A 23,879-nucleotide genomic window follows, 5' to 3' on the forward strand; every position below is an offset into this window, starting at 1 on the left:
ATCTGAAACAAAATGTTAACTTTCATGCAACTCAGTGACAATATAAAAAAAAAAACTTTGAGATTTAAAGTTAAAAACAGTGCATTAAAAACTGACAAAACTACAGGTAACTATTTTTTTCCCCACTTTCCAATTAGGAATGAGCAAAACCGTTTTTCAGCACTTTAATACAATAAAAGCCAAGCTGTTAAAATGAATAAGCATATTTTGAGAGAAGAATAGCTTTTTTTTTTAGAAATATACAAGACTGGGTCCAGTTCTGGAGCTCTTTGAGACTTTATTTGAATTCAGACATAATTTGAGCTTAATATGTCCACATCTCAAATACAATACCCACCTAATGATTGATTAACTATTGTCTTTCCTTGATGTCTTTACATCACTTGTTTATAAATCCCGGGTTTTTAAAAAGACCATGCAGCCGTCATTTCAGATTTTTTCTATTCATCTTTATAACATCCAAATAAGTTCATGTCAGAGTCTAATCTCCTTTAGTTGAAGGTTAGTTTGTTTTCAGAGAGGTGAAGCAGCATGGTGTGTCCATTTGAACATGATTAAGTGGATGAAGAAGCTCAGATAATACTTTTTCCACCGTGAGAGGGTGATAAGACCACGTTGGATGTTGGAAAGATAAACTTTTTTACATTGATCTAACTTAATTATTTACTTCAGTTAAGATAAATCATTTTTTTGAGTTCAGTCAACTTAAAAATAACATAGTTATAAGACAGTTATTTTACTTTCATTCAAATTAATTCAATTAAGTTTAGTGCTGCTGTTAGATCGGCACAGCAAGGGATTGTGGGATACTATTACCTTTGCCTGTCTGGACGGATTTGGGTTAAAGTGTGGGTTTTTGACCAAATGTGTTTAGTTGTTTAGCTGGTTTACTGTGTTTTGCCGAGTTATTTGTCCTGTTATGTTTAATTCTTTCTGCACCATGAGTGAGAGGGAGGTAGGGGATGATAAGTTTATTTAGCAGCCCTAGTGTATAAGTAGGATGAGTGAAGTGAAGTCATGGCCAAAGTCTGTAAAATAATGTAAGTACATGCATTGGATACTGCAAACCCACAGTGTATCACTTGCGTTAATTTTATAAAAATGAGAAAATCTGCAGCTTCAAACTTAGACATATGAGAGTTCAAGAAATACAACAAATTAACATGGAAAAACATTCAATTGAATTGGAATAATATGACGTTTAGTTAGATAAATTTGTAAATTTGAGTTGTATAAATAACTATTGAGTTGAATAGACATAAGAAAGTAGGTTCAAAATTTTTAACTCAATTACTTGTTCCCAATTGAATCAATTCATTTAAGTTGGATAAGTTGTGTATATATATATATATATATACACAACTTATCCAACTTAAATGAATTGAATATATATATATATATATATATGTATGTGTAATTGGTAAAAAGATCTGAAATTCGTGCATTTACTTTGTCCGTTATTTTTCTCCAAGCAGAAACTCTTTTTTTTTTTTTGTTGTTGCTGATCTCTGACTCTGTCTCACTGAAGTATAGCGCTCTCTTTTCTCTACGCGTTTCCATGGTGACTCTGGATATCGGCGATCCATTCAGAATGCCTTTATGTACTTGCCGTGCACACACATTAACCCAGGGTTACTAAGTCGAGCGTAATTACGCCAACTCATAACCTGTCTTATGGAACCGACATACCCAGAGTAAGCAAGTTCAGCCAGACTTCAGCCAGAGTTCAGGGTTAAAGTCAGGGTAGTTTAAACATGCTTTCTGGAATACCCCCTTGGAAGGCATTTTTTTTAAAGGAAGTCCTTGTTTATGTTTGAGTTTTCTCTGTGCTCTCCAACTTCCTCCTCCAATCCAAACACGTGCTTTATTGTTAATTTGGTGACTCTCGTTTCCTCTTGGGAGTCAGTGTGTGGCTGCTGTCTCTGTTTATGGCTTTGTGATGGAAATGCAGTCTAGTTCTGTTTTATGAAAGCTGGGACCGCCTCAAACAACCCCCACTGCTGTATTGTCTACATTTATTCTTCAGTTTCATGATCAACATATAGAAAATTTAATAAAAAATACAAACATCCCAAAATTAGTATTCACCTACAAAGTATTGAGAAAAGGTGGACTGGCACGTCAAAACAAAACTTTAGACACCACAGAGGAAATCTCGGTAGTATGTGAGGTTAATTTATGTTCGAATAAGAGATGCCTTGAATCCACAAATACAGTTTAAATGTTAAAAAGTCCAGACTCTCTGATGATCCCAAAAAAATGTGACCGGTACCTTCTACTAATCAGGGGTGTCAAATTCCAGGCGTGGGGGACTGGTCTCCTGCTGGCTTTCCAGAAATCCTGCCTTATCTGCTGCTAATTACCTGGATCAGGTGTGTTTGGCCAATAAGGAGATTCCATGGCAGGTTGGTTGGAAAACATGACACCGACCGGCCCTTGAAGCCTGGATCCTGACACCCCTATCTGTCTAATTTAATGCATCACAAAAAGAACCCTGATATTTGTGTCCACAATAGGGAAGCAGTATTCTTCTGACCACTAACAAATGGCAACCTCATTTGAAAAAGTAAAACATGATTTTTTTTTTTACTTGTGTGTTGACTGTGGTGGTTTAATGAGGCTTTTGGCTAAATCTATTGAGATGATTGTGTCGCACAGAGAACAATTCTTATTATGGAAGGTGTGTGATTATGTTAGTTTGTGGAGCTTCTCAATCAAAAGCAAAAAATAAATAAACCTGCGTCACAACCACGTTCTGGAAAGGTTGAGATGTTTTTTTTTCTTCACATTTAAATAAAATGAAAACAAGAAGTATTATAAATCCCTGGAATTCATATCTTTCCCAAACAGAACACTAATTATGATTATGTCCCCTCAAGGGCTCAAAATTGTCACAGGGTTAACAACCGGCTGAAAAAAACAAAACAAAAAAGATTCAATTGGGAGAACGGCTCACAACTAATTAAGTTAATTGATGTCAGATCTGTAACAGGATTAAAGTTTTTAAAAGGAAGAGTTACTCAAAAGATGGCCAACGGCTTTGTTTGCTGTGAAAGAGTGGGTGAAAAGATTGCAAAATGCACAAAACCGCAAGCATCTGACAAAAGCAGGCCTTTTGTTCTTGAGTCCAGGTTTGGAAGTTTCTGGGTGCAGTCCAGATCGTTCATATTAAAAAAGAAAAAACAAAAAACAAAAAAAAAATGTCCAAGCTGCTGATAAACCAGATTGAGGTAAGAAGGGGACAAAATTCCGACAGCAAAAGTTCTAATTTTGATGAAAATGTTCTCATAAGAAATCTTTGTTTAGTTTTTGATCTAATCGTATCTTGATTTTTAGACCGTGTGAGTCCCAATAACAAAATGTAAGGTATATAAGTTACATAAGGTACATGAGTTTGTTCACAGGGAACTCCATTTAAATAAAGATTTAATGGGTATGTTATATCATTATGTTAAACAAAAGAGGATATTCTGTAATAGCTGTGTGATCAGAAATTTAGTATTGAAAGCAAATGGCATTATTAAACTGGTTAAAATGACATACAATTGACTTTTTTTTTTCGTTGTATGACCAGTCGGCAGCCCCACTGTGGCTAAACTTATGGCAGAAAAGACTACTTTAAAATCACAGTGGTAGTGCAGGATGTCATGACACAGAATTCACACAGATACTTTGAGACCCTCTCGAGGCCACTGAGAATCACCCACACAGCAACTGATGCTCAATGAGTCTCAGTGCTGCTGAATCACTGAGAAATACCCTGATACAACAGACAGTTCTTCATTCTGCTTGCCTCGCTGGAGTTAAGGGCTAAAAATGCACCAAAAGTTGTGGAATTGAAAAACAAACAGATTAAAATAACCCATAACTGTTCAGCTCATAAATTTACCATTATTTAAACAGATTTTTCTGTAAAAAGTGTGTCATTTCCTATAAATAAAAACACAAATTTAAGTTTTTTTTTTATTGGACATTTAATATTAAAAATATTAAATTGATTGTGAAAATCTTCTGTGTTCTTTAAATGATGGCTCCATTGAGTTTCATTGAATTAGAGTGGTCTTTTTCTTTGAATTATTCTTTGTGATAGGCTTAATCTACATATTTCCCATATTCCCTCTTTCCAGGCTTCCTTGTTTTGCCTTGGTCTCAGACTGTAAGGCCTTGGCGTCAGCGTGGGAATTTGGTCCTCCCTATGACAGGGGAGGCATGCCTCACTCCATGACACAAAATGGATCACATGCAGGACTATTTTTTTATCATCTGAAGTTGAAGCATAGTGGAAATCCCACCCGGGCGACGTCCATTAGCATTGACCTCTGACCTGGCTTTCCCCCTGAGGATGCAGAACACACAGTGTTATTGGATTCAAAGTAAGTAAGATTTAAAGCTTGATTCATGTCACAATATGATAAAAACATGGAGGAAACATTTGTTTATTACAATGACCAACATGAAAGACTCGACCAAAACATGCTCAATGAATAAAAAATACAAGAAACGAATGGAGGAACGTACTTTAATCACCAGAAACAATCACACCGAGCAATTCAACAGCAGTCAGATTGTCAAAGGTGCTGCACAATAAATGGGAGCAGGATGTTTCAAGCTTATTGTGATCATCTAACAGAAAACTCACAAACACAAAAAAGAAATTACCTGTAGATTCTTCATTGAAAACACATTTGGTAAACTACAAAAGGTAAAAATTGAAAAGTTAAAGACATGACTTACCAGATAAAGGAAGCATTTTTAAGTCAAGTTTCAATTAAGTTGTTGAGTGATTAATTTTAGTCCAATCTCACACACACACACGCACACGCACACACACATGCATATATTACACAATAGCTCCACACTTTTGTCCTTTTTAAAATTGCAAAATTCACAATAATTGAGATCAGACATTTTTTATGTTTTTTGAAAGAAGATCAAACATGCGTGGGAAAAACAATGTATAAATCTATCCAAAGCAACAAAAAAGTGAAGATTATGTGAAAAAACGTCTAAAAAAAGTCAGACGAAGCTCCACTAAATTAATTTTCCAAAGAATTATTCCAATGGCTTTCACAATTACGTGCGTTAAGTCTGATTATGGAACAACCCAGACACCCTTATAAACAAAAAAATGATACACTTCCCAGCTTGGCAAGCAGGGGGCGTAAAACAACTAGAGCCCCTAATTATTGATAGAAGATTCATAACTCCCCAGGAACTAAAAGACAAACATGGAATAAATAACTTATTGGAATATCAGCAACTTAACTCAATTTAAAAAAAAGAAAGTGTGATTATGTTTGTTTCAAACCAAAAATGTCAAAGCTAAAAGCGTTTTTGAAACCTTCACGTTCAATTTTGAATAAAAACTTGATTAATGAAGGGGTCAGTGTCAATCCTACGTCATTGTGAACAGCCAACGTCATAAGACCACATGTTGATCATGACAGACCCTAAAAAACACACACATTTTATGTCAGATTTGGACATGTGACCACAGAACCCCTCTGTACTTTGAAACAGTATCTTCCAACACTGTGGTTTGTGTTCACTCACAGTGGTTTCTGGAAGCACAATTGACATTTCTGTACAAGTTGATGAGTGATGCTGAAAAAAAGAAAGATCATGAAAAAAACCCAAAGCATCCTTATTCCTTCTGAACGCACAATCTTTAAAATCTCACAATAGCCGAAGGTCCAATAAAGTACCTAATGTTTACTTAAGGCCATGTTTGCTTATTTTGCTTTAACTGAGACTTTGCTTGCTTTGCTTTGACTGAGGATCATTTAATTGGAAGTCTGTTTTCATTTTTTTCTTTAACGAATTCAAGTCGTATTAAGCAGCTGTGAGGTAAATGTAACTGAAATTTTGTTAATGAAAACACAAAATCATACTTTTTTCTTTCTTCACAACAGTTGTGACCTTTGGCTGGAATCCAGATGTCAATTTTTATAGCAGTCTATATTTTCATAAGTAATGAGTTTCCCTGTTTAAAAAGTTTGTTTAAGAAATTATTTCTGCAGTTTTAAATGATCAATAGACCAGAAAGTAAACTGATCTCCTGTTCACCAGGCCGATAAATGTAATGCCACAGTTCCTCCAGCAGATGGAGGCAAATTTCTGCAGTTTGTCTCATCCCTTCCTTTTCCTTGCCCTCTGTTTTATACATGTGAATGTGGGAAGCATCAGACGGGGTTCAAACAATATTCAACAATACTTTGTTGAAAATTGTATTTTTGGGTGTTTTTAACATGTTCTTGTAGAATTTTTTCATGATGATGGAAAAAAAAGACGCTTAAAATAGTATTTCTTTATTCAAATTGTCGTGAAGTAGAAAAAAAAATACTATATTTGAACCACAAATACGAGAATAAATAAAAGTGAGAAAACTGAAAGTCTAAACTAGCTTTTTTGTCTTCTGTGAAGATGCTGTAAGATGCGTAAAGGACACTGAATGTGTCTAAAACCGTTTTAAAAGGGGTTGCGCATGAAACTAAAAGCAGCTTTAGTCTCTGCAGATACCAGAAGTGAAGACTGCAGTGGAAAGATGCAATTGTGTGTGGATTTTTTTGTTTTCCACATCAATTTTTCTACCCGGAAGAATTCGTGGATTCTTTCTATTGTCTTCATGCATCTCAGCCCCAAAGGGCCACATTATCATATTTCCATTGCAGACAACAGAGAAATATTTATAAAGCTTTCATGTGTAATCCAGAGGGAACAGATGTGCAGGCATATTTCATCATGTATGCCAGTGTTTAGCTTTAAAGAAAGACGTTAATTTAAACTTTCTCCTTGTTATATGTTCAAGAACAAAATAAATAAGTTTGATATTTCTACATAAAGAGGGATTTTTATGCTTTCAAACATTTAGGACCTTTTCTTTTTATTTTTCACTTGGATCAGTGGGTGTGACTAAAGCCTAATGGGAATGGATGATGGCTATGAGAGCACCTGTCTGGAGATGAAGCTTTAAATCACTATTCTTTCTTGCAATGAAAAGTGGAAATAAGAGCCACACTTAAAGCGCTGGTGATGTCTAGCTCTTGGTCTGTGAAATAGCTCCATCTTTCTTGGTGGATTCTTGCTTTGATTGTTATAAATCGTCTGGAATCACATTATTTTTTGCAACCCCATTATCTGGGATTCTGCACCCGGAGAAACCAAGCTTTAGTTTCAAAGGAACAGCAAGATTCCCTTTAAGTTTTCCAACCAAGCAGATATGTTTTTGTGAGTCCTTTATCACCCTTGTTCAGCACTCAATCCAGTATTGATGTAAACACTTTGGATTGAGGATCAAGAGTAGAAGCAGCAGAGAGCAGCTTTGTTGGGGAGTATTTTTTGGCACAATGGAGCTTTGAGCTAAATGCTACAGCCCAGTCATTCTGCTTCATTCTCTCTGTGATTCTGTAGAATGCTAATACTCCTACATAATATGGTTTAGCATTTCTATCAAACTCTAAAACATTATTTGCTTATCGGTACTAATATCCAGAAGAAGTAAACAAACTGTTCACATGGCAAACTGGTTTCATTAGGTTCATTTGGAGCCATTAAATAGGCTTCTTAGATGTGCCACCTTCATCAAATCTTTTCAAACATGGGCAAAAAGTTAAAATAAAATATAATTTGTAGTTGATGATCCGATTCATAGTCGGTATTGGTTTATTTTGAACAATCTGATGTACTGACCTAAAAATGGAACCAGGACGTTAGCCAAAACACAGTGCAGGCGAAGTTTTCCAGGATCCATTTTGTTAATTGCAAGATTATTAAGTGCACATTAAATTGACCTCACGTCTTTGCTAAATTCAAAGTGAATTTCCACACATTGAACTGGAATGATGGCTTGATCGTTTTTTGTTGTTGATGGCATCACGTGTGTGATGTCCGCTGTGATGGCACCTTGCCGGATTGTCGGAATATAAATCAATTCTTGAAGTCGATTAATTGTTACACCCCTACTTGTCAGTGGCCATATTCTAGCATTATTTTTTTTTTAAACAAAGTTTGTGATTTTGACAACCGCAGGATTAAAAAAACTAAATGTGTTGCCAAGTTTACTGGTTTGAACCAAAAATGATCCAGTGCAGTAGAGGGCCTCCTTGCCTGTGGTTCCAAATGACCTGAGTCAAGTTGGACACAATTTTCAGTCACCAACGGCCTGGACTGCCATTGTCAAACAGCGGCAGACAGCAGGAACGGGGAAGTCGAATGGTTTAGTCAAAATGGTGAATAGAAGTACAGCTGTAGGGGGTTCATGCAAACCCACACCGACTTGTCTGTTTTACATCATAAAGTTCTTTGCAATCAGAGTTCCAGCTCCTTTCAAATGCTCCCTGTTTTTATATGAATCCTTTTAATAGGTTGGCTTTATCTGAGGTGATCAGATGAGTTACATTCTGACCAGCCATTAGCTTTGCTCCCTTCATTAACTTAAACTGTCAAAGAATAAAAAAAGAAAATAAAAAAAAACCCAATAACAGCGACTTCAGGAACAAATCAGTCACCCAGGACCACAAAGAAGAGGGCGGAGCACAAACTGTGATAAGTTTAGTTTTAAGCAGATTCATCTGAGCACTTAAGCTAAAAGGGTAATTTCCTAAATGGAGATGAAAGCCATTGAAACGATTTGTCTTCTTCTAAAGAAATTTGACCATTTTCTCTGTAAAAGGGACTATTAGCCTTCACAAAGAAGTCTTTTTTTTTTTTTTAGCTGAAGACGCTAATAATTAGATCAATCTACTTTTTATCATACAAAAATGAATGAATTTAAGGTAAAAAAAATGTAGTGCTTAAGATAACAAGATCAGTTTTCCAAATGTTTTCATGACATTAATGCTCTCCCGTTGAAAAGGCTTTCATGGGGATTTATTTATGATTGCAGGAAGGCAGGAGGAGCAGTGAAATTTCAGGTGTGATAGTTGTTGCTATTTTAGCTTTGTGTTTCCTAGATGTTGTTTTAATGAGATCTTCCGCTTTGATATGAGAGCTGGCTGTCTGGCTCAGGCTGTCGGTCAGAAGACAAACTTCAAACCATGAGTCGCGGTGTTTGTTAGCGCTCACGGTGCGTTTGCGATTCCGTCTTCCTGATGAATCCGAAATGTTTCCGTTTTTTTGGCACCGACAAAGCGCTGCTGAATTATCATTCAGCTGTCATCCATCACACAGCACCCCCTCCTGGAATGTTTGATCATTATAAGCTTTTTCTTATCACAGATGAGGGCCATTAACCATCTGCCACAGCGGTAATAAAACCTTGATATGGCTTTCCACCACAAAGTAATTTGCCCCGTAATGAGTTGCCAAATTAGTACGTATTATATGGATGCTGTGATCCAAATCACAAAGCAGCTTAAAATTCCTTCCTGTTGCTGTTCATAAAGACGAGGACGGCATATTCTTTCACTTCTTTCACGCATTTGCTGGTCAGTGAGGATCACCATAAATGGAGCTCAGATTAGAGCTCTCTTATGTTGTGTTGCAGCTCACTTTACCCCAGAGAGCTGTTATGAAGTCAGAATGTAAGATTCATTGTGCCATCATGTTTAATTAATAGTTTGAAGGGAATGACTTACTTACCCCACCGAGGGTAAGACCTGCGTCATTTCAAAGACCCCTGTTGTAAATGATGAGGGTTCATAAAAGCTTGGAGATGGGAAAAATTGTTGGAAAATATGCACATTTCTGGAAATATTATCTCCAAAAATTGGCATACTGCAAAAATTAATTCAAATCTAATCACTGAAGTGGAACAGGCGCGAAATTTGTTTCCACTAGAGGCATTTCTGAAGCACTTCAGAGAAGTTTGACCTACTTTTTAGGTATTGCAAAAGCTGCAAAGCAGAAGAAGGTTGGCCAGAACATCCTTTTTATGTTGGCTGATTAGACCTATTTATTCTTCTACATGATATCCCTTGTGCTATCCTAGGCACTTTAACATTGGGAGTTGGGTCATCTAGACCCCACAAGACATTGTGCTAATCCTTTGTTCTTCAATGATTTGTGATCTTCACTGGTGTCCATGGATTACATGAAATCTTTCCACCTTTATCCACCTTTGTCACGGTAGGGAGAACACGTCAATGAAAGGATCAGGTCATCAGGACCCCACAGGATGGCACAAGGCTTAAATGTGATCAAGCTCATTTTACCTGAATTTCTTATTTATAAAATTAATTTCTTACATTTCTTGAACACATTTTATTTGATTTTGTACAAAGTTTAGGTCTTCGCTGAAAAAAGAATTTGTTATTTTTTAATGCCGGTACCTTCCCTGAGTCACAATAAATCCTTGAAAAAGGAAGGGCCTGAGACAAAAGTGTTGAATCTGAGTGGATCACTCACACTACAAGGGATGCTTTGCTGATAGCAAGCATCAGGAAATCTCTACTTTGGGGATTTAGTCCAGGGGTCTGCAACCTTCAACACTCAAGGAGGCACTTAGATTGATTTCTCACTGACCTCAACCTGGCAGGAGCCACAAAATCTGACTTCCCCCTTTCGAAAACAATGGCACTGCTTTGAAATTATGTTGGGATGAATAAAAACATAAGCATAAAGAAAGTATTGGCATATTGTTTTGATAAATATGAAAGAGTTGATAACGTTTGACAGTTTTTTTACCCGAAAATTTGTAAACCTAACCAAATTTCAATCAGAGCCCAGTGATCCTTACCCTATTTTTGAACTTGAAGCTCACCTAAAATCCTTTGATTTTCAAAAATGAACAGTACCTTATAATCCGGCGCATCTCATGTATGAATTAAAGTTGTGCTTGAACAGATTTTCTGTGGTACACTGCACTCAAACATCTGTCAAACTGTTTTGCTTTGACTTTGATGAACTACAAAGCTGTACTGCTTGATGAATTGTAGGAGCATTATTGCTGAATGAATTGAATCAATTTTGACTCATCTGACTATTTAGTTTCACGAAATGCATCTTCTAATTTGAAAAATGTGTTACTTTTAAGAAATAAAAATCGCTTTATTTTTCTTCAACCAGAGACCCACAATGGAAGTGTAAAAATGTGGCTCTGCAGCCTCAGTTTGCAGACCCCTGATTTAGTCCCTTAGCTGCTTTCAGACAGCTAAACAACGGCAGTAATTTTGTAAGTTGATAATTTTATGTTTTTTTTTTTTTTTTTCAAGCTTATGTTTAAAATTTCTAACCCAAAAGTAGAGTCTTGGAAATGGCGGGTTCATCATCATTGACTGTCATTTGAAATAAAATTCCAAGGGTATTTATCTGTTTCTTTTATTTGATTTAAATAAAATGTAAAGAGCAAGGGTCCTCTAAACCTGAAAAAGTAGTAGTATGAAGAATCTGCGCACCACTTTTGTCAACCCTGGTTGTTTTAAAATGATTTTAGTGAGATTGTGAGCATGGAATTCCTAAAGAAGCGCACAACTGAAAGAATAATTAGAGAGAAAACGAATGGTAATTACAGCACTCCTTTATTAAAGCCTAGCAGAAATCTTGGAGCATTTAAGCTTTATGAATAGAAAATGGATTGCATGTAAGGTCTAGTTCACCACCCAAAGCACTTTTCAATGCATCTAATTCCATACAGTTTTCTCTAATAGCCTTTTGAAGTCTTCATTTGTCACATAATGAGCACATCAGCGGCAGCACAGGGTTAGGAACTTTATCCAAGGACGTGTTAAGACAGTCAAGGTCACAAACTGTCCGACTAAGGGGCAGCTCCACCTTCGTTCCAGCCTGTCTTCCAGGTTTCTAAAACCTTCTTCTCATTTTAGATCCCCCATTCAGATCAGAATAGGCTCTGCTTTTGTAGTTTGCCCCACAGGGTTGGCTTAACATCCCAGATTATTAAAGACAGAGTAAAAAAGAACATCTTTCACTTCCTATATATTGTACAATCCAATGTCAATAATGACAGGAACTCAATTGCAATTCCAACAAATGGTTTTAACAGCCACGGATTTCAGGAAAAATACACAATTTGAGTCTGCCTGAATTACAGGAGGACAACTCTCTGCTCAGAGACAGCCAAATTTGACAGCTATGCTCACTTACTGCAAAAGCATGCCAGGTAGCGGCGAAGAGAAGCCATCTTTAATGGCTGAGTCTGTCAAGTCTTGTAAACCTTTTGCATTTCGCCAGCCGAGGACTGAGCGAAAGGCATTAAAACTGCAGTAACGACTGGGAAAGAATCACACTACAGGAAAACCCATGTAAGGGAAATGTGTAGAACCCACAACACAAATTTACATTTGACTCTGAAAATAAAGTGTTTTCAATTTAATATAATTTGACCCAAGATGCACTTTTCCGAGTATTGCTCACATCCGACTTATCACGTGAATCATTATTTCGTGGGAACAAATTATTTCATAGGAACGAATTATTGTTTCGTGGGATCGAATTCATTATTTTTTTTTACCCATGTTAGGTCATAGTTAGGAATGAACATTATAACACACTTCATTTGAAAAAATGAAAGTGTACCAAATAAATTGAAGTGAGAGTTTTTGGGGCAATCCAACTGATCAAAAATAAACCCCTCAAAAGGCACAATTGAGCTCTTACAAAACAAAAAAGCAACCCGGTAAGTGTGTTAATTTTCCTTTTTGTACACTAAAAGACTAAAAAAAAAAAAGTCTAAAATACGGCACTGTTAAAAGCAGTGATCTAAGCCTTCAATTAGCTAAAGAGCTATTAAATCTGCTTTTATTCTGAAATCAGCAATGTCAAGGAGTGTTCTGAAAAAAATATCAGAGCCTTTAAAGTTTTACTAACACTTCCAGATTTTTTTAGGATGTAGTGCAGAACAAATTTAGGCTTCATATGAAATTTCTAGCTTTTTTCCAGAGTTTTTTTTTTCTTCTCAAAAACATTTATTTGCTGCATCAGTCCTAGCAAGACATCACAATATGACACACTTTCCTTGGCCTCTCAAATTTTATATTTACACAAATTAATCTTTCATTTGATATTAATTTATGATTATTAAATGAAATAGGAACTGGAAAAAATTATTAAAATAAAATAAAAGATAACAATGAAGGGTGCTTTGAGATTATTAAAATACTTTGGCTTTGAAAAGTTGCCCATTTTTAAGAATGTAACCTTGACATTTAGCTAATTTTGAAAATGCATTATTCACACAACAATGATTTCTTTATATAGACTTAGAGCTGTTTACTTGAAGCACCACCTGCACATGAGCAGCTGTTGTGACTGCATGTTATTTCCTGGTTTGGTTCACTCAGGTGTAAAATCAAACTAAATTAAATTTCGAGTGACAGTTTTTCATCACTCCTCGCCAAAATGATTCACGTCCCTTGACTAATGTGAAAGCATTCCTGGGGCTTTCTTTATTTGGGAAGATGCTCATTCCTTGATCTAAGTTTATATTAGAGATATCAATTTAACTCCATTTCATTTATATAGTCCAATATTACAACCCAGTTGTCTCTACTGGCTTCATCAATTGTTACATAAAATCAGTTATAAAATACAATAGCTGACTCTAAAATAAACTAAACAGACTATGCTAAACTGGGCATTGCCTTAGACCTCCTTGTTGGTAAGAAAAAAACTCCTAAAAAAACAGATTCCAGGAAAAAAAGAAGAAAAAACCTCAGGGATGTCCACATGAAGGAGGGATCCTCTCCCAGGATGGATAGCCAATGTACTAGAACTCTTAGAGAAGATTTAGCTTATCTAACTCTACAACTAAATGTTTGAACAGTCCAGCAAATAGGCTTCATCAAGAGGGAACTGGGGGACGGCTGGGGCGTGAGACGAGCCAGAGGCGAGATCCACGGCCAAGTACAGGAGCACGGACAAGCCAACAGGAATCTGGAATGACTCCGTCTCCCCTGGAGGGGAGTGAAAAAGAGGGACAACTCATGAAGGTATCAAGAACTAAATGATAAATAAATAGTCAAGAATAGAGGAGAGAAGAAGGATCATAAAAGCTTATCAAATAACGCCACAACTGGTATGGAGCTAAAGCTATGAGTCGGCCTATAACACAGAAACCACTCAGGTCAGGCAAACAGATGGCAGATTTTAGAGTAGACTTTATAAAATAAATATAAACTTGACAAAACTGCTAAAACTAAACTTTCAAAACCCTAAACTAATAGACACTAAAAGAGTTGCAGTTGAATATGTAGAGAGTGTAATATGGTCTTAGCATTTCTGTGAGGGGAAAAAAGCTAAATCTAAAAACCTAACACAACCGTTTTTCTGCACTTCAAGGTGTACTTACAGGGCCGGGCCTAGACAATTTGGTGCCTTAGGCAAGATTTTTGGTGGTGCCCCCTTGGATCACAGTAAATTTCACTGCTGGTGTACACATACTCACAAGCCACTTCAAAACTTTGTCTATGCAATTTTTCAATTTAAATAATGCAATTGAACATCCAAATACTTGGAATTGAAGAAACAAATACAAAAAAATAACAATTTAAAAATTTTAATTACAACATAAAAACTGTAGCTTAAAGTAATAAAACATGTAAAAATGTGATATTAGCTCATAAAAATAAGATATTAAAGAAGCAAGTAGACACAAAAAAGGATAATTATTTCTTTGTATTTAAAAGTTGATCTTACAAAGACAAGGTGGTCTTGCTACAGCCTTAATTTGAATTTCTTTAAAACCTACAACTCCACCTCCTCCTCAATCTGACTAAACCTGCAACAGCTTTACTCTCCTGTTTTTAATTGCAGCAAAGTCATTCACAACCTCATCATGTGGCAATTGTTTTTAAACCTCATGGTTCACACTTATCATGGCAAATCCACTTAGACGTTCTTGTACTGTAGTTGATTTCAAGAATGGCAGAGATTCTCAAAGCAGGTAGCAGTTAGCCTGCAGTTACCTTACCCAGTTGAGGAGATGGCCAGTGACCTGGGTCTATTGGAGGAGAAAAAGCGCTTGATGCTGCTGCATCACTTTTGAGTTGCACCGCTGAGGTGGAGATGACTGGAGCGGCGCTTGATGCTGCCGCATCAGTGCTGAGATGAGCTGCTGATGTGGAAGTGACAGGAGGATTTGCAGAGGACAAACTGAGAAACTTCAGCAGCGCATCTGAGGACAGAAAAGGAGTATGTGACACTAATTACCGTATGATATAAAAAAAGACTTAAAAAAATATTATAATATATATAAAATATTTAAAAAACCCAGAGGAAAAAGCACAATGTAGACTATACTATATAGTAGTATATATGCGAAATTGCAAATTATATTAGTCATTCGTTTATAATTTCAATTTTATTGTCGTTACGGTGAAACACTAAGAATGCAACAACTCAGGAAACTACAGTAAATAAAGCTTGTGGGATAGTTATGCACAATTACATGATGACTTTATTACTGATGAAAAGATAAATGAAAAATGTACTGTAGACAACATCTAGCAAAATGAAGTCATTTCAGTTCATATTTTTCTGTGATGCGGGCACCGCCATTTGGAGCCAGTCTACAGTGATTGGTCTGAGTCAGTCTGAGTCACGTTTCTAGGGCAACTGTCCCTAAACATTAGTAAGCTTGTCTGAAGTCCACACCCTTTCCACTGAAAGCTGCTCGGGAAAATCTGCCAATCAAACGTTCACGGTGGGAGCCAGCGGACAACACTTGATAACTTGTTCATAACAGTTTATAACTTGAATTAACTTGCGATAAAGAAAAAATATAATGAAAACAAAACATAGGATTAGCAATGTTTAATAGGAACTAACATAGGATTAGCAATAAACTAGCTGTTTATTTCTCAATAGAAGGATTTTGGCTTCTTGGGGCCAACAAGTACTACCTGTTTGGAACACAAGGGGGGAGGGGTCAAGCTGTCCAGTGAGCTTTACTGTCTATGGTTAAAGGTGGATCTTGTCAGATTCATGAAGCTAATCACCACATTCCAATGATTTCAACATGTTGCAGTCTCATGTTTGAGCATACAACTCATCACGTTTAATGTTGTCTCATGCATTTTTTGCCCAGAAATAACACAACATTTTGTGGTACTTATCTGCTGGATCGCAGCAAGGAATCAACCCGGATGAATGAGAATCTGCACAGACAATTGCAACTGAGATGAAAATCCAAAGTGAAGATCAGTATACGAATGTCAGGAGAAGAAGAAGCTTTTCCAAATGCGTTCTTTTACTGAACGGGTTGAAAGTATAAATAGCATCTTTACAGGACAGTAAGTGTGTGTGACAGACAGGTTCAGTGAGATTCATTCTGAGCATTCACACAGTTCATCACCCTGCACAACACATATCCCCTCAGCTTTCATTTATCTCTCTCAATAGATGAAGGGGAGGTCCCAGGACAAAAAAGAAATTCATTCCCATAAATTCCCAAATCACTCGATCTTCTTTAGGGGATCTTCAAGGAATTTATGATGACGGTGTTTCTGCTTAGACCGGCTGTTGACACACTGCATGCCTTTGATGCTTGATGATCTGTGAAATAGATCCTCCGTTTTCTATGGCCTCTTCTCTCCTTTTATGCCCTTCTGCCAGAAAAAAAAGTGGCCATGAGAAGGTTATCAAGCCTTTCAGGAAGGGCTGCAGCCATGTTCTGCAGGCCAATGACACCACAGCATTTCTGACTTTATGATACAACCAGCAACTCTTCAAACTTTTATTCTCTTTGTTTCAAAGAAATTCACTTAAATTGCAAATAAACATTAAAGAAACAAATTGCTTTTTCTTTATTAAAAAATCATGCAATGCCAAATATAAAGCTTTTTATTAAAAAGCAAAAAATCAGATAAAAAGGTTTTCAACTTGTTTTGATGTTTCCAAGTTACCTACTGCATGCATAAAGTGGCCTTCAACAGTCTTTCTGCCAAGTCTAGAGAAAAAACTCAAACCTAATCGGATGGAGACAGTCAGAGACGATAATGATGATGGAATACGATGTGAAAACAAAAACACAACACAAGGAAACAGTCAAGTACAAAGAGAAACAGCACAGCAGGCTGCCTCACCCATCAAACCTCGCCCAATTTACTCACTGTGAGTGTTGCGGAGCACAGACAAGAAAATATAGAAAATAAAAAGATGGAAAGTCCTGTAAACCTTTTTAAGAACCTAATTCAAATAGGAATTGTAGAAGTATATTACAGTTTATTGCTGCGTGAAAACATATTTTGCAAAAACGTTCACTTTCTTCACCTCTGAAATGAAGCTGTTATTCCTTACCTTGCCTCTCAAAGTCCTCTGAGCGTAGTGTCGTCCAGTAAGTTCCCATTTCTGGGTGAAGATGGCTTCATGGAACCATGAGCAGGGGAGATTTGGATCAGCGCTTGATTACCTTTGAGGGCTTGTGAGGGCAAGGATGGAGGGAAGACATGGAAGAGGAGTGCATAAAGGACATCTGAATTGAGAGTGATGAATCCGGAGAGGGTAGCAGACATGTCTTTCATCTTCTGGTGGGCTTGAAACCACTCTTTCATCAAAATCATTTGAAAACTGTGCACGGGCACACTCGTTTACCTGCAAGGAGAAATGACACATTTCATTTCCAAAGAACAATCCCTTTTTCCTGTTGTCTCGTTCCTCCTGCCTTTTGACGTCCTTCTGCATTTGGCGTCACACAGAGGAGGCATTAACAACACAAAGCACCCTGGCTGTGAGAAACGGGAGAAGGTGACAATTAGTTACCTTCAGATTTGTCCAATTACTGAAGAAGATTTATTTTTTTAAAATTAATGCTGAAAAGTCAGAGTGACAGACTTACATTCCTGTGTAAAACGATAAAATGAACAGAGTCCATCACGGAGAAACGACACTTGGAAGATCTGTGATCTCAGGAAGCATCAGATAACATTGTTCATGTGGGTTTATCCTTTGTGTTATCAAGGGTCTTGCAGCTGTACTGAACAGGATTTACAGCACATGTGTCAAACTCAAGGCCCGCGGGCCAAATGAAGACCGCCATGTCATTTTATGTGGCCTGCAAGAGCATCAAAGTTTTTAATTTCTCAAAATAAAAATAAAAATTGGTGTGTATTTATTCATATCTAGGGGGTATTGGACTTGAAATATCAGACTAGGCAATTATACATTAGGACCATTAACCTGACAGAATCAATTTAAAAAGGTTTTATGCTAGAGTAACAAGCAAACATATGTTTTCTATGCAACTGTGATTTTCACTTTAAAAAGGTTATAATAAATAAATAATATTATTTAACATTAAGGAGTTGTTACGTTTATTTTTCATTACATGAAGTGACATGTTTAAGTTATATCTGGCCCTTTGAGGACAGCCACTATGCTGATGTGGCCCTCAGTGAAAATGAGTTTGACCCCCCTGATTTACAGTATCAATAATCATAAAGAGGAAAAAGGAGCTCGTTTGTGCTGATTTTCTTTTAAATAATTTTTTTAACTAGATGTACCAAAACACTGAAAAGGTTTTTATCCTTTGACTGTAACGGCACTAAATAATGATTAAAGCTGCTCCTATGGGTAGAAGGAGGGAGAAGTATGTGTGATGGTGGCTTAGATGGTGTTTTTGTTTCTTTTTATACTGTTAAAAGTTTGGATAATAATATTTTTTTGGGCGGCTATTTAGTTCACAGCCTTTTGCTTTTAATATCACTTTGGCTGAACGACACTTTGGATTTTAGCTGAACATTTGGAGATGTTGAACAACAATAAAGAAATCTATTTTATTCTATCAACCACAGATATCCAATACAAATATAATTTAAAATTAAAAATGTTTTTATTTTTACATATAGTTTAGTTTAGTCACTGTATTCTTTGAAAATCTTCCTCACACAAAGTTTATGTCACACAGCTGTGAAGATGGAGAGAAAGAAAAGAAGAGTGAAAAAGAGTCAGGACAGATGGAGGAAAGAAACAGGCTGGTCTTACGATGGACGTTCAGGGCAAAGCCAGTTCATACAAAGTTAGTCAATTTTAAATAGTATTCTTCATTAAAAAAAACCATGCATTAGCAAGACGTTTAATTGTTTTAAACATTAATTGTTGCTTGGCCATATGATTTAGTGGAAAAGAACACAGGCAAGAGGTGAAGGAGACAGACATGAGGTTGGTGATGCATCTGATAGAAAAGAGAGCAGAGATGACTTCAGGTAGGAATAACTATTAAAGTCACAAAAATCCAGATGCTCTTTCCGGCTTACACTTCTTCTGATCACCTGGTCACTTATTTTAGGGAAACAAGTGCAGACATACATGACAAGTCAGTCCCAACAGAGAAGACCGAGGAGAGAGGTTCAGATAATGATGATGATAGAGAGAAAGAGAGAGGATCAGCTGATGATGAAGAAGGAGAAGAACAGAGAGGTACAGAGGAGAGGGCTGGGGCAATGCATTACTCAGAAGATCCTTCTGATTGGCCTTCAACACACAAAATTGGGGAATCGATGAGGCAAAACAAAGTTCAAAATGGCTCACAAAAATGTTCTGCTGGGTCAAATCCAGTCAGATAAGTAATGAGATTTATAATTTTAAACAATAAAAGTGTTGTGTGGATGTTAAGATGGCTTCAGGAGGGGTGGATGGACCATTTTATGTGTATTTATGTCTGTGTGTTTGTGTGTGAGTGTGTGTGTGTGTGGGGGGGGGGGTAATGTGGCCGCATACCCCTATGAAATTAGGTAGTTGCGCCCCTGTATGTGCATATACATAGACTTTACATTGAAAGTGGTTGCCTGAACGTTCAGTGATGAACAAAGCATCACTGTTACTTTTTGCTTTATTTTTTAAAGTATGAGGTTTTTTTTTTGCATTGTGTAAAATGTTTCATGCATCTCTATAGAAGACTGTATATGATGTGCAATACAAAAAATCTTAATTTTCATTGCCCATAGCTACTTTTTTTTGCAAAGTCATTCATGTTGAATGCCCAAATAAAGTTAAAATTTGTTGTCCGTTTATTGGTGTACAGATATATTCATTGTGCGGGACTAAGATATATTGTTCACCCTATTTACTATTTTTTATGATTCTCTTTTGGGTACAAGTTGTAATGTAGAGAGCGATCATGTGTGGGTCTCTAAATAATGATCTTCTGCTTTGATAAAACTTGGAGAGTTTGGATTTAAAATGTCTAGATGCACCTTTTTCTATACGATTGGATGATTGCATCTTGCATTTCCTCCTTTGAATTTCAAGTTTTATCAAGTAGATGGATGTAACAGAAACATTTCTTTTATTAAACTGTGATTTTTAAATATGGATCACAGTTATGTACCTGCTTGGCTTTAAAGCTCACTAAGCTGCTTTGAGGAGCCAAGTGTTCATGCTGAACACCAAACTCTGCTTCAGCTGCTTTTATTAAAACTATGGTGCAGAAAAGGGACTTCATCAGTGTCAGCCCCCCTAGTGATTGAATGTGTGCTGCTGGACTAAAGCTCTGTGGCCTACAAGCACAAAAAAAAACCTTGAAGTGCTCAAGACCAGCCAACTGGATTTACTGTGACCCAGTTAAGCTGAATGATTGGTTGCTGGTGTAGCTGCTGTGTAGACAACCTGGCTTTGCTCTCCCAAATTCCCAGTTAATTGGGGAGGCAGCTTAGTGAAGGAGGGCACAGCTCTCAGAGGCCATTTGGATGAGTGGCTTATTTTCACTTGAGCTGCCTGAGTCATCAGTAATGTGACTTCATCCAGTTTCCCTTTGATCCAAGAGCCTAAAACTTACATGGAATGACTTAAATGAACCATTGTAGTGCAAAGGAAAAAGCTTCAAATTTGATTGCTGCAAAAAGCAAAAGGTGACGTTAATTTACTTGTGGTGAAGCATGAAAGAAGTCCAAGATGTAATTAATAAACTCATTTAGGCTTTTTACACAGAGCCACTTGACTACAGGTTTTTCTACGGAATAGAAATGTTCAGAGATTCATTTATTTGGTCAGATTTTTGAATATTAAAAATCTACAACAATCAATTTTACAGATAAACAATTACAGGAACCAGAAATGGTGACATTCACACAAACAATAATAAACTTTTTTATCTTATGAATAGCTTTTAAAGAAAATATTTAAACCAAAACATGCATGCAAGCACACACACACACACCCACACGCACACGCACACATCCACACACACACACAGTTTTAAGGTTCAATTGTTTTGTTATTTTCCATTGAAATAACAGTTGAAACTTTTATTAAGGTTAATTAAAACCTGTGAACAAAGAAATTACAACATGGGTTATTAAAAAAAATATTTAGAAGTGCAAATGACATTCTGTATGGCTAAGAACGGAGCAGAGCAGGGAGCTTGTGGCCTGTCGACTGTAGCACCTGTGTTTTTTCAAACACAGTTTTTTTTCCGTCTGCTCCTGATTTACAATGATTTTAATAAAAAAATAACCAGAAATGCAATTTTAAGCTTAAATTTCCTTGTGTCCTCCATCATGAAAATAATCCCACAAGAACAAGTAAAAAACACCCAAAACATGTTTACATTTATTAAATGTGATTGTTTTTATTATCAGTTCAGTGAAACTAAATTTTTAAATGGGCATCCCACTGAATGCTGAGACGGCATGGGCGCACAAAAGCATTGACCAAAACAATTAGCTTAAAAATGGAAAAGTATTGTACAGTTTTCACTATATGGTACAAGAAGCAGTCTGAGTGTAGAAGTCATAGTTTTGAGCTTTTTAGCTGCAGCCGAGCCACAAAATGAAAGTTGTCTTTTGTTTTAGTTTGAAAAAGAATTCCTAACCCTTTCTGAGTTTCTCGACGCTTCAATTATTCTGCGAAATTTCAGTCAATTTGAATACACAAAAACTGTTGAATCTCGAATTCTAAATTGAAGTTTTAATTTACATTTTTGCATACGTTTAGAGGTTTGCAACAACAAAAAAAGTATCAGAGCAACTAAAGTTCATTTTTTATGATCTTTTAATGACTAGAAGCCTTTATATTAATGAGCATGATTAATGTAAAGGAAGCGGGCTCCAGACTCAAATGTGCCACTTCAGAACAACAAAAGTGAACTAATTCTATGTTAATGATTTGAAATATTAATAGAGCTGAAACTATGAGACAGTCGTTTCAAGCCCCTATTGAGAACTAATATGCTCAGTGAGAGCTGTAGACTTTTATAACCATTAACACGAACACCATAAATGCTTTGCCCTCACGCTTGGACTTTGATGTAATTACATTATTCCCTTGAGGAAGAGGAACTGTCAGTTTATACTCACAGGATCCCACATAATGTTTGGGGATTTTTTTTTTTGGTTGAGGGCTAAAGGTTTGAATGATAAAAGATAGTTACATATTTATGAGATGATGAAACATCTTCCAGTATTTTACAGCACATCTGCGTCTCTCTGTGTCACTCACAGAAAATTCGGGAGCGGAGCCATCCCGGTTGTGTTTTCATGGCCTTTGGGACCTTAACTGCAAGTAAAAGTGGCCTTGATGATTATAATTAGGTATGATTGCACTTCAAGGATCCTCAAGTTCCAAGCTGACAAGTATTCCCGCGCCACTGATTAATGAACTATTACACAGTGTATTCAGTTCTACTGCCACAAAGAGGAAACAGTGAGGTTTCTGCAGGCGACGGCATAATGATTACAAATGAGTGCCACACAGACGCTGTGCGGGAGCCCTGGAAATTTCGACTGAGTTCTTGTGTTCAGGTCTTGCAGTTTGTAGCTTTGGTGGGCTTCATCAGCTGTTTCCTCGGTGCAGAAACTTTAAAGAGGATGAATCGACCTGAATTAGGAGACTAAATCCAAATCCCCTGGTGGTGCTAACCTCAGGCAAAGCTTTTGTTTATGCTGCGCTCTATCCGTGATCTTGGAAGTATTGTAAATCCTTGCATTTCTACTTTCATCTCCATGCAGCACCTTGATCCTCGCTGCGTCATTAGTGCCTCGGCGGTAATGAGAACTTTGGGTGAGGAATTGCAACGACCCGGTTACTCTGCTTTGTATGAGAGTGAATGTGCGTGTTTGTGCTGAGGACGCGCGCCAGCACAGCTCATTATAGGGACTCAATGTAAATCCGAGAGCCTCTGTTGTTGTTGATTGAGGCGACGCAGCGATCCTCATCCGTTTATTGTGCAGACGGCAGCTTTTAAAATGAAATACGATGAAGACGTTGATAAGAGCTGAAGCAAACAGCCAGGTCTGAAATATTCCCAAGAATCTCATCATCGGGAGCTTGATTTGGTGCACGGCACAGTGGATAGTTCTCCAGAGAAACAAAATAAACCCTTAAATTAGCATGCATATTTTTTTTAAGTAGCATGGCGTCCAATGTGTCAGTCTTCCACTATTAAAAAACTCTTAAATACGTTATCCTTCTCTTACATGGCTTGAATGACGACCTATCATTTGATGTTTTATTATTCCACACCAATTAGGTCCCTTATTAATGCAGGCAGGGCACAGCCAAACTCTTAATATTTTTTTAATCAAGATACCCTTATGCTTATTTAATGGGGTTTTTATGGCTCTTGGAAGATGGCATTTACACTGAAAGAGGAAAAAGATTCATAGGGCTTGCAGTGCCCACCCACATCATGAGCTAAACAAATGATCAAAAACTTTACAAGCTGTTCCATGTAAAAATACAGTTTTTCTTTTTTTTTTTTTTGGTGGGCTGATTTCTTTTAAGTATTTAAAGAAAGAACCCTGAGCTTCTCTGTTGTTAGCCTTCACTCCAGATGCCTCCCATGGGGTCATTTATGAGGAATCACACGTCTTCTCCGTGAACTCACAGAAGCACCGCCTCCCCTCGCCCTTCCTCATTGTTAAACAGACATGTGCATTAGTCCAAGTCATGGTTCCGCTGAGGCCCACAAGCCCAACGACCTGCGGCTCCCGCTTATCGCTCCCAATCGACTCGTTGCGTGTGTGGGTGCATTCAATCATGCGGCTCGGCTC

General features: G+C 37.0%; 2 long non-coding RNA genes across 2 annotated transcripts; one reads left to right on the forward strand and one right to left on the reverse strand.

Annotated features, from left to right (window-relative positions):
- Positions 1-2,489: 2,489 nt before the first annotated feature.
- On the forward strand, positions 2,490-23,509 carry LOC110016859. Its single transcript, XR_002292172.1, has 3 exons — positions 2,490-3,230; positions 4,128-4,373; positions 22,329-23,509. It is a non-coding gene; the product is annotated as an uncharacterized LOC110016859 (long non-coding RNA).
- On the reverse strand, positions 11,438-16,673 carry LOC110016860. Its single transcript, XR_002292173.1, has 2 exons — positions 14,864-16,673; positions 11,438-13,847 (listed from the first exon to the last, which is right to left on the reverse strand). It is a non-coding gene; the product is annotated as an uncharacterized LOC110016860 (long non-coding RNA).
- Positions 23,510-23,879: the final 370 nt, after the last annotated feature.

The sequence above is a fragment of the Oryzias latipes genome, chromosome 17, assembly GCF_002234675.1.
Source record: "Oryzias latipes chromosome 17, ASM223467v1".
Classification (NCBI taxonomy): domain Eukaryota; kingdom Metazoa; phylum Chordata; class Actinopteri; order Beloniformes; family Adrianichthyidae; genus Oryzias; species Oryzias latipes.